The following is a 13,446-nucleotide window of genomic DNA, read 5'->3' as shown; positions in this document are numbered from 1 at the left end:
CTTAGGAAATATAAGAGCTTTATAATTAGCTTCTCCCCTCCCCCTCCCCCTCTTTCTTCTCCTCCTTCTGCTCCTTCTCCTCCTTCTCCTTCTTCTCCTTCTTCTTCTTCTTCTTCTTCTTCTCCTCTTCCTTCTTCTTCCTTCTTCTTATTTTTGTGAGACAGCATCTTACCCTGACAACCAGGCTGGAGTGCAGTGGCATGATCATGGCGCACTGCCCTGGACCTCCCAAACTCAGGTGATCCTCTCACCTCAACCTTCTGAGTAGCTGGGACTACAAGTGCATGCCACAATACCTGGCAAACTTTTTTGTACAGACGGGGTTTCGCCACGTTGCTCGTGCCGGCCTTGAACTCCTGGTCTCAAGTGATCCTCCTTCCTTGGCCTCCCAAAGTGCTGGGATTACAGGGGTGAGCCACTGTGCCTGGCTATCTAGCTTTTTCAAATACTATAACTACATCTAGGTATTTGTCTCTGTGTCCTGTTACCACACTCCACACTTCATCTATTTCTATACTTATCTACCTCTTCTTTTACCCAATCATCACTAGATAGTGCTTATATACAAGGAACTATTCCAGATGCTATGAAGGAGACAAAGATTCAGACACCAAATTCTTTATTCTGTAAATTTACAGTCTGCTAGGTCAGCCAGGACATTTATTTGTCCATTCACTTTTTCAATTATTAATTCATTCTGCAAATTTTTCTTGAGCAGCCAGTACATATCAGGTCCTGTGTTACATGGCAGTGAACTAAATAGTTGCTGCCTCTATCCATCATGGATTGGATAACAGAGTGAAGAGCGATGGTATTGTTGCCAGGCTGACATGCGAAGTAGAGTTCTTAGGGAACTCATAGGAGTGGCACCTCCTTTGTAGATAGGGAAGGCTTCTTGAAACAAGATATGTCTGATACATGAAACATGAGCAGGAGTTAGCCAGTTGAAGGCAGAAATAAGTGCTGCAGGAAGAGCATACATAAAGGCTCCAAAGAGAAAAAAGCTTACTGCATTTGAGAATCCAAACAAAGTTTAATATGGCTGCTTCTGGAGTGTGATGGAGGAGCTGGTGAGAAATAGGCTTCAGCAGAAAAGTGGGTTGGAATTAAAGAAGTATTTTCTATTTAAACTACTGAAGATATTAGAACTATTTTTTCTCAACTATATATATTCACTGTATTGAGGAATTATTGTTATACAAAAAGCTATGCATATTTAATGTATACAACTTAATGAGTTTGAAGATAAATATATGCCTATGAAATCACCATCACAATCAATGCCATAAACCTATCCATCACCTCTAAAGGTTCCTTCTTGTTCTTTTATTTATTATTGTTATTATTATTATTTGTGATAAGAACACTGAAGATCAACCCTCTTAGCAAGTTTTTAGGTGTACAATACAGTATTGTTAACTGTAGGCACTATGCTGTGTAGTAAACCTGTAGGACCTATTCATCTTGCAAAACTGAGACCTTGTGTCTTTTGACAGACACCTTCCATTTTCCCCTCCCCAGCACCTGGCAACCACCATTCTACTCTCTACTTTAATGAGTTTGCTATTTCTAAGATTCTTCATATAAGTAAGTGGATTCCACAGTATTTGTCCTGTGTCTGGTGTATCTTAGCATTATGTCCTTCAGTTTCATTCAGGTTGTCACAAATGGCAAGATTTCATTCTTTGTTAAGGTTGACTAGTATTTCAATTGTATATGTATACCACCTTTTTTTTAACCTTTGGGTCTATATTTTTAAAGCTCTCTCTGTCTCCTGGGTAGAGAAAAAATTAGATCAGTGGTTTTCCAAATGTTTTCGGGACCAACGGAATCAGCATCACCTGGGATCTTGTTTGAAATGCAAATTTTCGATCCTTTAGATCCTCGGAATCAAAAACTAAGGGGATAGGAGCCCACCACTATGTGTTTTAAGAAATCTTTCAGATGATCCCAATGTATGCTCAGGTTTGAGAATAGCTAGATTAAAGAGGAACAAGATTGGGGGAAAAGAGACTATGTAGGATGCTGGGAAAATGACTCATGTAAAATTTACTTACGCATAATTTTAATGTGAGCTAGAAGACTCCAGTGTCATGTCAGAGGCACAGATCAGCTGCCATGTTTGTTCAGAGAAAGCAGGTCAGGCTGAAGGATAGGCTTTTTAGAGAAGGAACCATTGAACTGAGCCTATAGTTTTAACTCTTAATTTACTGTCCTATGTGTTACCTTTTCTGACTATATTCATAATCATAGTTTTGAAAAATTGTTAACTGTCATACCACTAGCTTGATATAACTAGTGACCACTGAGTTATGCATTATCCTAGTGAAAAATTTCCCAGTTAAACATTCTATTGTCATGAAAATTTGTGCAAAATCAATTAACTTTTATATCCTTATGTACATTGTTAATAAAAATTACTAAAATATAACTCATGAATCATATCTGAACATTGCACATCTGTTTTTAATGGCTGATGTATATATAACCTAATAATGATGTCCTTGGCATTCACTGGAAACTCATGCTTGCTAGAGAAATTAATTGTAACATTGCTCGTGCAAAGCATTGTACCTGTTTTTTCTCCCTCCCTCCCTCCCCTCCTTCCTTCCTTCCTTCATTCCTTCCCTCACTCCTTCCCTCCCTCTTGTCTATTTGAGTTGTGACCATTATAAACTTTTAAGCAGAAGCTACTCTCTTTTAACTGTGTAGCATAGAATCGGTACAAAAAAAATATTAAAAATTACACGCTATTTTTCTTGTATATAGTAAACTGGAATCTTTGCAAAGTTTGCATTTCTTTCATGCTCCCATATTTTCTCTCTGTCTTGCCAAAATAAAATCTACTTTTTGCTTTTTATTCCACATAATTAGCACATATTTTAATAAACATTTTTGACATTTCTTAATGCCTCATTATACTTGATTTGTTATCAGCAGCATCTGCAATATTTATTTCTAGAAATGGTGACATTGAAGTTTGGATCATCCAAGTCTTAAAAAAGAAAAACTCTGGGACTTAATCATTGTATATGCACCATGTGTGTTTAGCTTTCTTTTTTTCTCAATTTAAATCTTCTAGTATAAAATAAGGCCAATGTAAAATATTCAGAAAAATCCTTTAAGAATTGAGCCTAAGAAAGCTGAACAAAGAGTGAACTTTGCCAAGCCTTTTAAAAAGCCAGCTGTATGCATCTGCTTGTTAACATGTAGCATTATTCTGAGCTTGGAACTGTGTATGCAATTCACAGTGTACATGGGCCGTTTGTCCTGGGAACATATATTGTGACTGCCAAAACTAAATAGAGTTAGCCAGTTCCCATGAGTGGAATATGATGGTCCTGAAACAAAGAGAAAAAACTAAAAATAAAAGTGACTGCTCTGATTATTAAGGTGGAAAATGAACTGGAAACAGAAGAAAAATATGAACCAAAACTGTTTAACTATTTACAAAACTTTTAAATTTAATGATTACTAACAATGACAAAATATTGCAGTGTACCATTTTTCATTTTGGTAAATACTTTAATAAATAACATGTTTAGAATATTAAAAGTAATATATGATATTCAGTGATGTAGTATAACAAGCTATGTTATGAATAAAAATATTCATATTTAGTTTAAAATTATAATTAACACTTGTAATTGTTTATTTATGCTAAATATAGAATGAATCTTAGATTCTTTTGAATGACACATTGATTAGGATTAGGTTCAGAGACGTACAGCAGAAACAAACAACCAACCAAAAAACCCAAAGAGTGCAGGCTTAAATAAATAAAAACCTAGATAAGCAGTCTGAAGTAATTGGCCCAAGGCTGGTGTAGGAACTCCAAGAAGTTTTCAGGGCCTCTAACTTCATACGCTAACCCTTGACATCTCTCAGTTCTACTCTCTTCTTCAAGGTTGAAAGAAGGCTATGGAACTCACTATCAGATCTCTATTCTTGAAAATAGGATGGAAGAAACAAGAAATAAAGGAGCTCCCCTCCAACATTTCACACCCTTATTCCCCTCATGTGCAAATATTTGCAAATTACCTTTCCCAGATGCAAATTTTTCACATAGCTGCAATCATATTGTATATGTAATGTTGTACTTTCTTCTTAGTTTATAACACAAATTTTTAATTTAATTCATAATGTCATCTATTAGTCAATCCTCATGCATTCAATAAGTATTAATTTATTATATTCTTTCTATGTAGTGCTAGATGTAAGTGGTGAATAAGATGTGGATTCTCTCCTCATAAAATTTACATATTTAGGGTTAATAATCTATATAGATTACAGTTCACAGGGACATGACCTTGGACATAGAATGCCATGATATTGCAATGTGTGTTTGGCATTTATGTGTCAATTTTCCATGGATCCTGTTTGGGAAAATATGACTCCTAGTGAGAAAATGTTGATCATGAGTCTCCACTCAGTGGATGGGGATGGAATGATGCTTCAGGAAGAAATGATAAGCTCTGCTTCACAGGTCACACAGATCACACACAGAATGTACGCATTCATTTTACTAGTAAACAGGATGGTTTTCTACTGATCAGCCAAGAACTCATTTCTGGGATTACCAGACTGCATTTGTGTTTTCTTATCATGTCCCTTAGCAACAATGACAGAAAGTCACTGCAGTACCAATGATTGCCTTGAAGCCCTTCCTTGTTTTTCCCTTCCTGGGATAATTCCTTCAAATCTTTCATGATTTCTTGGAGTTTGTCTGCTTTTGTTATTGCCTGCCCTTCCAATTACAACTGGGAGTTCTTATAAATGGTTCCACAAAGACTATGTGGAAGAAGATAACTTTGGATGATTATTAGAGAAAGTAAGGGATGTTGTTGTGCAAGTGAAACAATATTGTGTTTAAAGAATTTACAAAATTTATTTCAAGCTTAGCTGTGAAATAAAATACTTTTGCTTGTTACCTTTTGAGTAGATAGTGAACAAATATACCAGTAATGAATTCTTAGTTTTCTAAGCTAATTTTTATTTTAGAAATTTTTTAAAAGATTATAACATTCATAATTACTATAGAAAATCAGAGAAAGTTGTCAGAGATGTAAAACAAGATTGCCTATAACTCAACTATTCAGAGAAAACCATTCTAAATATTTTAATGGTTTATATATTTTAACTACCTCCTTATATACATATAACATTTTTTAACACAAATTACTTATAATTTGCCACCTGTATTACCTACGCTTATCAATCAAAATAAAACTTAAGCATCCTTCCTTACCAGCAAATATATATAGTAGATTGTTATTTTAATGTCAACATTACTTTACTATTTGAATGAAACATTATTTATATATAGATAGCCATGTTTATTTTTTGTACTATAAATAAAACTTTAATGGAATACTTATAAATAAATGTTTGCATACTTGTTAATATTTCCTTAGGAAACATTTTTAGAGATAAGATTTGTAGATTAAGGACAGCACACATTTTAGTACTTTAAAACATAAAACCAAATGGTTCTTCAAGAAAGTTGGACCAATTATAACAATCACATCCTCAACATGGCACTTTGTTTAATCACTGGGAATATTTGAAAAATGTTAACTTATTTTTAAAAATTTTATTTATTTAATATTAAGATTGAAGATACCTGCCTATTTTTGGCTACCTTTTTTTGCAAATTGTTATAAGATTTATTTAACTATTAATTTTTAAAGTAATTTAGTCTTTTTTGTGATAACATCAATATCATGCCTTTGCATAACAGGCAGTCGACAGATATTTACTGGAGAAGGAATGAAAATAATTGAGACTCTTGTATCACTCTAAGGGTATCATTATAAAGAAAAACATTACTGAAAAACTTTAGAACTGCCAATTAGTTTTATTGATGGCAGCACCCAAAAGGAACATAGCTCCAGATAGTTCCTGCATTGTTTTAATGTCATTTAACTAGACAGTGAATAGAGTTATTTGTAATTTAATTTAGCATAATACAACAGTGCTGTAAGTTGGGGAAACTCACTTAAAAGGAATTAGGACAGATAGAGAAGAGATGAAAAGATGAGAGTTTAGAATTTAATGTGAAGAGTAACTATCATTAAATGAAAAAATTATGGCATTGATTAGCTCCATTTTAGACTCTTAGATGGAAAACTCATATACACATTTCTTGGATGTTATTTAATATGTTGGTACTTTCTACTATACAAGAGCTTTATAGGCAATTTAATATCCTGAGACGATCTCTGTGAATTTTATTTGTGACTGTAGTACTTGTTTTTCTATTGCCAGGAGACCAGCAGTTTTCCAAAATTATACAATGATTGATACCACAGGATAATTTAGTCTTTCTTATTATGCATGTTCACTTAATATGGTAAAAAGTTGCTCTTAGAAATGACCCCTGTGCCCGATGAGCTTTAGAAAAACATAAAACAATCACAATTTCTTTGAACTAGCATTTTAAAAACCACATTTGGTTTCTATTAATTTTATTTTCAATAAAATAGATTTTCTTCCTGCTGTACATTTGATGATACATAAATTTACTAGCAATGTGACAAACTAAGTGAATATGAAATGTAGCAGGTGATTACAAACCACCTGCTAATACATTAGGTACTACTAATACATTAAGTACTAGTACCTTATGTAATAACACTGGTATTAAAAATAATTGGTTTTTGGATTCATTTCCTTCAATAATGACTATATGTTGCATTTAATTCACTATCAGTTTTCTTTAAATGTAGGTAATTGCTAACTCATTGAACCACTGCCTTTGTATAAAAATATGATGTTAACTTAGGACTAGGAAAAAAAAAACATGACAAACATGACAGAGGAAACCTGATTCTTGGAAATTCCCATGGGCCAGGTATGTCTGCTATGTATCCAGGTGAGAAGCCCTTGCAATCACATCAGTGCATATCACAATGTAAATAGGCAGCTGTTTGCTTTCACCTATAAAAGGAGAATGCTTGTTTGGTAGTGAAATGTTATACATTCATATTAGTTTATCCAATGTTCAATTTCACTTTTATTTTGATATTAGTGGAAAGCAATTTTGAGAACATTGAGAGTTATTTTGCTTTTTTTTTTATCAGTTCATCTTGATTCAAACTATACTGAACTTTAAAATCAATTTATTTCATTTAATTTGAAAGCTGAAATTTGGTATATAAATTATTAAGAGCCATAGAACTATCAACTGGCCACTATGTCAAATTTTTCTTTGGGAATCGCTTTATTTTTTCTAAAGACTGTAATTGAGATAAACCAGTAGAGTGTTTTGCTTTTTTAAATTCCTTCCTTGTGCTTATATTTTATAAAGTATCTAGATTTGCCTCCTGTTACATTTAAAATGCATTGCCATTAACTGTTGAGATAACGTGGATCAGTCTCAATCAGATAAGGGATATGGAATTTTCAAAAAGTTTATGGTATCTGTTTATGGTATTAAAGTACATTTGTGTTTTCAAAACTGGATTTGCAACCTTAGGTGCTACAGCCACAGCCCATCTTGTTAATATGCTCTCACCCTTATTGAGCCGTTTGGCTGGGAAATTGCTAATTTATCTCCCTGTGCACAGCTGGGTAACTTTCAGTGCAGAGAGAGAGCCTGTGTTTATTGGTGATGGAGGTGAAGGAGGGAAGGAGCAGGTTTGGGGAACTCAGATCTACGCTACTTTTGAAACTGTGTGGTATGCAAAATCTAAAGAATTTACTGGCCTGGTAGATTAACCACTTATACAGAGAAGAGATAATGGAGACCCGGCATGCTTTCCAGGAAACAGGCAGCTGGGAAAGAGGGAGTGACTACTCCCCAGCCAGCCTTGCTGAGAAGTGCCCTCACAGCTGAGGGCCATGCAAAGAGGATGACATAGCTGAGTAAGGCAGATGGGATCTGTTAGCCACCGCTGACTCTAACAATAGGCCAAAAGGGAAAACTGCCACTGTGTTCCCAGACAGTGAATGAGAGGGGCTGGCTGGCACTGCAGTCCCTGCATAGAATTTTAAAGGAGGATTGGGCTGATCCATGAGGGAGGGATATCATAAGCACAACTCAATTCAGACTTGTGCCATTATCTTGGGCTGGTGGGCTGTTAATTTGGGTAAAGAGTCTGTGTTCACTGGTGATGGGTGTCAAGAAGGGAAAGATTATGTTTAGGAAAGTCAGATCTATGCTACTCTTGCTCTGCCTTGTACTCAATACCTACAAAAAAAAAAAAAATAGTTTCCATGGACATCTACATCTGTTTATCCATCCATTCTTTCCTGAACATTTATTGAGTGGCCAGCCAATACTAGGTAAACAACTAGGCCTGCAGGACAAAAACAATAAGACCCAGCTCTAGCCCAAACCTCTCAAGATCTGGTAAAGAAAATAGACATATAAAACAACAACAAAATAAATGAATAAATAAAGTCAAAATGCAGTAAGTTGTACTAACTTCAAACCAGAAACGTGCTAGAAATCCTGACTATACCCTTGTACCTTGTGCTTTTATTTGTAGACAATGATTGAGAGTCAGGTTTTAGTGGCTCCATTGGCTATTCATTGAAATAGCCCACCTGCCCCAATTATTGCCCAAGAAAACAATGACTTAGCTAATTTCACTAATAAAGTGCCCTATAAATCTTCTAATACCACATGAGGTAAGACACATATATCCATGTTTGGACAGATGAGGACACAGAAAAGGTAGATAACTAGCTTAATGTCCCACTACTTGTTTTATTTATTTTTTGAGATGGAATTTCGCTCTTGTTGCCCAGGTTGGAGTGCAATGGCTCGATCTCAGCTCACTGCCACCTCCGCCTCCCCCATTTAAGCAATTCTCCTGCCTCAGCCTCCCCAGTAGCTGGGAATACAGGCATGCACCACCACACCTGGCTAATTTTGTATTTTTAGTAGAGACGGGGTTTCTCCATGTTGGTCAGGCTGGTCTCGAACTCCCAACTTCAGGTGATCCTCCTGCCTCAGCCTCCCAAAGTGCTGGGATTAGAGGCATGGGCCACTGCGCCTGGCTCCACTGCTTGTTTTAATAAGTTTGTAGGAGAGAATTGAAATACATAATAATCATAAATATAAGTCAACATAAGGTGATGAGGACATTATTTTGATAATTTTAGAGGAGTTGTTTCTTGCAATAAAAGCTTCTGAATCAGAGAAGGATGATATTTCCCACTAGAGGGAATGGTGATGGGTAGATGGAAGTGGATGGAAGAGAACAGCACTGAGGCGTCATGTGCATGAGAATTGAGGGTGGGGGCTGGACACAATCCATAGCAATTACTCTGTAGATGGTAAAAACCTCCAGACCTCCAGAAGATTTTTAAGAAGTCATGCTGAATAAAGTACCCTATAAATCCTCTGAGCTTTCCCTAAAGGAAAACTCACAGTAAAGATATATATTATTGCTCAAAGTTGTTTGACTGATAGTTCCTTACATGTGAATCACTACAGAGATCAGGCCACAGGGCTGTTTCACTGTATGCCAGTCACATGAACATTGCTAACAGCATGTTGCCTGTAAAAAACAGTTTGGAAGTGAGAACACCAAAGTTACACTCCAGGTTCTGAGCAAGACATGTCCTCTTTCTGGGCCTGTGGTCTCATGAGAAGTTGGATTTTAAAACCTCGACAGAAGATTTCAGTGGCCATAGACAAGAAAAGATAATCAGGCTAGTGGCTCAGATCAGGACTCATCTGGTGTGTGTTCTTTAATTTTCATATTTTAGAATGCTACCCTAATAAGCACCATATCTGAGCTGGAAAAACCCAAGCAGAGTCGTTGTCCATATGCCTCCAGGGCTAGGCGTAGTCATAGGAATATCATTCCTCCATTATAAAGTTCCAGTAGGAAAACACAATGGAATGAGGATAAAGGACCGCCTCTTCCAGGGATCTGGAAAGAATATGAAACAAGGGAAAGACGTGAGCCAAGTCTGCTTGACTCTGACTTTATAATATTATTCCCATTGAGTACATTTCTATGATGACACTAACAACAGCATTCTTTGTAGATATTATACTAAGCCTCCTTGCATTTGACCATCAATAGTGCAAGATCTGGGGGCTTAGCCAAAGAGACTGGTGTACACTGAGAGCCCATGGTCTGATGGACATGGTGCTACTCCCTTGTGGTGTCACGTGCTTTACTTACCTTTCATTTATTCTTTAATACTAAACACAGAAAGGGTAAGTAACTAGCTTAATGCCCCACTGCTTATAAGGTCAGATGTGATATAAAAACACTACCTTCTAGCCCTCAAGCCTATGTGTGTTTGTTTTATATCATCCCATAAGAATGCTTTTCACATAAGGCTACTGTGTTAGTACCTATAGCGCCCACTGGCATTGTAAACTGAAGGAAAAGTTTATTAGGATACTATAGGATTAAAATTATCATGTACCTGTCAGTCAGATATTATACCCTGCTTGATGAAAAGGCACAGCATTTTTATTATGGAACAATATGAATAATTTATCACTATACAGTCAAGTGTAAATATCATTCGTGCTTATTGCGTTAAATAAGATTTTCATGTCAGCCGCATCTAAGAAATATTCTCCAGCTCATTTCAATTTATGATCTTAGATGAACCTGTACAGTTATTTTAAAACCATACAATCCAATAAATAAGTATATAGAGAAATTTCTTCTATGACCAGACTTTGAGAAGGAGGAAGGAAAAATCTCTGCACTATTTACATCTATATATCTCTAATTCTTAACAGAGTGCCTGGAATCTTGGTGGTGATAAATATTTTGTTTTCATAAAGGTAGAGGTTTGCCGGTTGCAGTGGCTCATACCTGTAATCCCAGCACTGTGGGAGGCCAAGGCCAGTGGATTGCTTGAGCTCAGGAGTTCAAGACCAGCCTGAGCAACATAGCAAAACTCCATCTCTACAAAAAAAATTTAAATGTTAGCTGAGCATGGCAGCACATGCCTATAGTCTGATCTATTTCGGGGGCTGAGGTGATAGTATTGCTTGAACTGGGATGGTGGAGGTTGCAGTGAGCTGTTATTGTGCCACTGCACTCCAGCCTGGGTGACAGAGTGAGACCCTGCCTTAAAAAAAAAAAAAAAAAGGTAGAGGTGGTGGTAGGGTGTAAGTGCATGTATTTTCTATCATGTTCTCTTAAATACATTTAAATTAATGTCACTGAGAACGGATGCATTTGGTGAATAGCATCTCACATTAGGTAATCAGTACAGCAGTTTAAGAGTGAAGGCCTTGAAGTCAGGCTGCCCGGATTTGAATCCCAGCTCTATGATTTAGGCAAGGCTGCTTGTTCCTTAGCCTGTGATATGGGTTAATAATAGAACCAATGTTCTATCACAGAGTTTTTGTGAGGATAAAATGACTGATGCAAGTAAAATACTTAGCTGAGTGATTAAAACATGGTAGGCCTCAATAAATATTTAATTTTTTATTAGGTGAACAAATTAACCTTAGATTCACTATTGGCCAAAGAAATGTCTCACAATGCACTATCGTTAAGGATATAGAGAAAAGTAACTTCCAGTCTGATCCAAAAGATCATATTCTGCCCTTGTTTTCTGAACCCCATTTCTGAAAAAGAGACCATGGCAATGAGAAAAAAAAAAAAAACAGGGATTAAAGCATACTTTTAGGAATTATTACTTTTTCATTATTACTTCATTCTCCCTGATTTCTAAGTCGAACTAAGCCCCAAGCCTTCTCCAATCTTTTGATCAACTCAAAGTTTAATCCTTTCCATTTTAGCTGGATTTGTTCTAAGAAAGGATCGTTGAATTTCAGAAGACAACTCAATCTTCACTGAACATGAGTGTATTAGATTTTTTTTCTTTTCTTTTTCTTTAATTTCAGGGAATCCTCATATCAAAATATCATTCTGGAATTTGTGAAAGAATAAAAAGTAATATTTAAAACAAAAAGTGTCTATCAAAAGTGATATGAGGTGGATACATTAATTAGCTTGATGAAATCTTTCTACAATGTATACATAGATCAAAACATCACATTGTACCCCATTAATATACACAATTAATATCCGTCAACTGAGAAAAAAAAGTGATGTGGAGGTAAGGTGATAACTCCGTGAATAGAAAAAAGTCTACCATGCTTTTAGCCTGTGATATGGGTTGATAATAGATGTATCAAGATGTAAAACAGCATCATTATCTTTTTATGAGAACCTCATGTTTCACAATGAGGAAATAAAGTACCCAAGAAAACATTTTCCTGCCTAGAGTTTTTTATATAAATGAATATATTGCCCTTTTCCTGTTCTTCTCCACCAGAGTTAAACAATGGACACTTAGAAGGGAAATGATGTCAACACCCTATTGATAAAAATCAAGCTATGCTGGAGGAAACACAATAGAAAAAAACACAGCTTTCTAGCTTCTGTAGTTTGTTATGGTAACTCCATGAACCTTTATTAAATGTAAAGCATAATTTCATTATAGCCCTGACTTAAGTTCACTATGGATGCACAGCTTTTGTATTCGTATCTTTTAGCAAAGATAACTAGGATATTCGAAGCAAAGATAATTGTCTTTGGCAGCTAGAATTCATAGCTTTGAATGTGTGTAACTCTTTTTTTTTTTTTTTTTTAGTTTGAAATTTGACTGGCATTCCAATGCATTTCATAGCTATTCATTCTGGGAAAGGCCATTTCAGCAGAGTTTACAGAATGATTGTGGAAAATATCTTGAAGACCATTTATCAGTTTAATGATACCAAATAAATGCTTGGCAGAACATCCAGACTATAGATAAAAGATAGTATAAAATATGTGAAGATGGCAAATTTGCCAGTGGCAAATTTGCAGAGTTAGAGTGGGATGTATTGCAAATTAATCTTATTCTCAAGGAAGTGATTTCTTCCATGAATGTTCTAGTTCATTGAATGGGCATAGAGCTAGATGACCTATTTTGCCAGTTCAGAAAACCAAGGTCAAATCTCTTTTTAGTCTTTAAGTTAATGTCTTGTCTCCTCTCCTGTTCTTGTGCAAACTATTTTGAAGAATAAACTATTATAGTAGTAATAAGCTTAACATATTTTGCCATCAATATTTCTGTTATTAACTGTATGTAGTAATTGAAGGAAGCTCTCCATTGTATCTGAAATGAACTGCTTGAAATCTTTCATATAATCCCCACAACAAAGAAGATTTAATCCTGGTAGTCACTGCTGTTTTTCAGGTAGAACAATGATATAACCATCTGTTATAAAGGGAGAAGAAGGACATTGTTTAAAATGAATAGTACCATAACATCACCAGAGGTGAGGTACCATCACTTACTCACCACAAGTCCGAAGTATCCAACTGGGAGATATAAAATGCTTTGCATGCTAGAACTCTATTCTTCATTGCATGTGATATCAGAGGTCTTATTTTAATCAGAGCCCAGGCACTATGGAGGACTCAGTCTCCACTACAATATAAGAACTCAAGGAAGCAATAAAGG

This window comes from Pongo abelii, chromosome 3, assembly GCF_028885655.2.
Source record: "Pongo abelii isolate AG06213 chromosome 3, NHGRI_mPonAbe1-v2.0_pri, whole genome shotgun sequence".
Taxonomy (NCBI): domain Eukaryota; kingdom Metazoa; phylum Chordata; class Mammalia; order Primates; family Hominidae; genus Pongo; species Pongo abelii.
This window is presented reverse-complemented; position numbering follows the sequence as displayed.